The sequence below is a fragment of the Trachypithecus francoisi genome, unplaced genomic scaffold (genome assembly GCF_009764315.1).
Source record: "Trachypithecus francoisi isolate TF-2019V2 unplaced genomic scaffold, Tfra_2.0 Lachesis_group7, whole genome shotgun sequence".
NCBI lineage: Eukaryota > Metazoa > Chordata > Mammalia > Primates > Cercopithecidae > Trachypithecus > Trachypithecus francoisi.
Genome location: NW_022681472.1, coordinates 19,805,429 through 19,808,337, shown reverse-complemented (window position 1 = coordinate 19,808,337; position 2,909 = coordinate 19,805,429). Strand labels below are relative to the sequence as shown.

The following is a 2,909-nucleotide window of genomic DNA, read 5'->3' as shown; positions in this document are numbered from 1 at the left end:
ACCTGATCCTTTCCCCTTATCCCATTCCTTTGGCCGATTTGGACACTGCGACAATGCCAAAACAAGAGAGTTACCTTGGCCTTTTAAAGCCAAGCATGGACGCCTAGAGATTGGGAAAAGGAAGGAAGAAGTCAAGGGGAAATGCGGGTGGCAGGTGTTCTTCAGATCTTTCCAAAGTTTGGACCTTTCATTTGCGGTTTCTTGCGCAGTGTGGTCAGGACCCTATTTAATGTTACACCTCTCTCTTCTGTTTTGTTTTCCCAGCTTGGCCCAGAACTGCAGACAATCACATTCCCTGTTCTTAAAAGAACCAGTGCTTTCTAAATGCTTTAACTTTCTGGAATATTTGCGCAGACGGAAACTACTGCTCTCCTGACAGCTGTCAATGAAGCTTCCCTAAAATTCTCCTCGGAGATTTGCCTGCGGATTTCCGCGGCTCTAATGGACAAGTAAGAGCCTTTCCCTTTCGAACACTAGCTTGTTTCTAGAGTCAGTCCGGGGTGGGGGTAGGGGGGCATTTATGCGGCAAGGGATGGGTTCATTCTACCACCCCCTAAATTCCTTGCAATTGCCTTTTCCCCTTTCTGACCCTGAGATGCTTTGGTGTCTTTCAAGTGCAGCCGTAGGCTCCGCTCTTGGCATTCACCGCGTGCCTTAATTGTATGACATTAAATCAAGGTCCGCTGTGAACACGGAGGGCAGAGCCTCTGATCTTGATCCGGAAAGTATCGGACCCACTGCGACTACCACTCTTCTCTCCCTGCCCATCCCCCCCCTCCGCTCTGAGTCTGTACCCCCAGAGTCATAACTCATAAGCTCAGCTCCTGTCTCTGCTCATCTCTGACACATCTGCCAGAGCCGCTGTTAATTAGTCTGTTCCGTGGAAGTGTAGACGAGTGCGTGTGTCTGCGTATACATATGCATATATCTCCATGCCATTTACAGCACACGCCTAAAAACATACATACGCCTATAAATCTAGTTTTCAAATGACGGCGTGGATCCAAGTTAATTACCCCTCTGGTACAGATCTAATTTTGTAATAGTGTTATTTTGCTGAATGCAATTAACCCAGTTGGTCCGCCCTGAATCCTTTCTAAGGCACTTGTAAGGAATGGCAGGTTTTAAAGGACCACACCATTGCATGTTCTCCGTCAGAATCGTTGCCAATCGTTTTCTGCTGTCAAGGATGAAATCTAGCACATAAAAGAGAAAACAAACATGCCTGTGTGCCTGTAAGATAAACACACAGATATGCCTGGTCTCTATGTCCTCTGATAACGTTACCGCGGGTTTGGTTGGGAGATTTGGGGAATACAGAGTCCAAGGGCGGGCTGGGTCATCTTTCTTTGTAACGCGGAAAAATTAACTCAACCGCACCTGCCTAGTCCCGAGAGAGCTGGGCGGCCCATCTGGTCTGCCTACGAGTTTGCTGCGGAGAGAAAAGGCTGCTCACTAAAGCTTCCCCACTGCCCGGGAACCCGGAACTCGGGTCTGGGCCCGGAAGGGAGATTCGGCTCAGGGCAGCGCAGCCGACTTGCACTCCTCAGCCTGTGGCCAGAATCTGCGGCTGGAAGCGCCTGGACCGGGCGGAGGGAGGGCGAGCAGGAGAGAGGAAAGGGTGAGGGAAGTTGACCTCTACGGGCGGAGCCCTCTGCGCAGCGGGCAGGAGGCAGCGGGCGCGACGGCTCTTTTCATGGCGTCCCCTACGGCGTGGTCGGCCCGAGGGAAAGGCCCGCTCCCGCTCCAGAGTCCGAGGAAAGGAGAGAGAGCTGAGAGCTGGTCTTGCGCAGAGACCCCAGAATGCGCCCCTGAAAAACAGAATCAAAGCGCAGTGTTAGGGAGGTGGGAGAGAGGAGGGGGAGGGTGAGGAGCAGGGACACGAGGCGGGAGGGAGCACGCGAGGGAGACAAGGTGACGAGAGGACAGGACCCCAGTCGGCCGGTCGCGACCTCCGTCCCCAGGCTTCAGGGGGACGCGGAGGGGACCCTGAGCCCACGGAGCGCGGGGCCCGTAGCCCGGCGGGAGGGGGGTGGCGCGGTGGCTGTGAGTGTAGGTCCGGTCTGCGGAAGTCCCAAAGAGGGTGCACGCGCTGCGGACACCTCCGCGTCCAGAGAAACGATTTCGGGAGCTGGAGCCTTGAAAATGCGCCCGCAGATGGTCCTTCTGTGCAGTTCCAGCGGTTCCCGCATTCTGCACCCCCTTTCCCCAGCCTCACCCCCTCCCTTAGACCACACGCCAGACCCGCACTCTCCAGTCTCCACCCCTTTTGGTTTAGGACCCTGCAAACTGCAAGACCGGCAAGAAAATCGAAAGGATCGATGAGAGAAAGAATTACATGCACCCATAGCCCTAGAAATCCGGAGGGAGACCTGCTAGCCCTGCTCAAACCTGGAGAGGACCAAAACGTTTTCAATCGCTGCTCAGCGCGTTTGTAGAGGAAAGAAGAGGCTGAGAGGCTTCCGTGGTATAAGGTGCTTTAAGGTGGGAGGTGGGGGTAGGGAGGGGGTGGATCGGAGCGGTCCGGTCTTTCCCCCTCGCTTGCTGATCCAGAATTAGAGATTAATGGCTCGCTCCAGCCAAACAAATAAGGCATCTGCCTTCAGCACAAGAGGATTACACGGGCTGCTGACGTCACCAGTCAGACAGATGTTGGCTCCCAAAGTCCTGAGCAGCTCGCTGTGTCCTTGAAACCAAAGAGCCGCAGAAGGCTTGCAGCCCCCAATTGCAGAGCCTGGGTACAGCAGAGGGCAAGAGCCCTGCCCTTGCCGACAACCCCTTGGCGTCAACCCAGTGCGGGTAGGCAGCTCCCTAAGACGTCGAGCTTCCAGCCTCTCCAAGCGCTCCCTTCGCCGTCCTGCTGTCAAAACCCAAGCTCTCTCAAAACAAGCCAAAGTCACCGTTCTCAG

General features: G+C 54.9%; 1 long non-coding RNA gene across 1 annotated transcript; it reads right to left on the bottom strand.

Annotated features, from left to right (window-relative positions):
* Positions 1–1,032: 1,032 nt before the first annotated feature.
* Positions 1,033–2,540, bottom strand: LOC117079280. Its single transcript, XR_004435350.1, has 2 exons — positions 2,345–2,540; positions 1,033–1,811 (listed from the first exon to the last, which is right to left on the bottom strand). It is a non-coding gene; the product is annotated as an uncharacterized LOC117079280 (long non-coding RNA).
* Between the last annotated feature and the right edge of the window lie 369 nt (positions 2,541–2,909).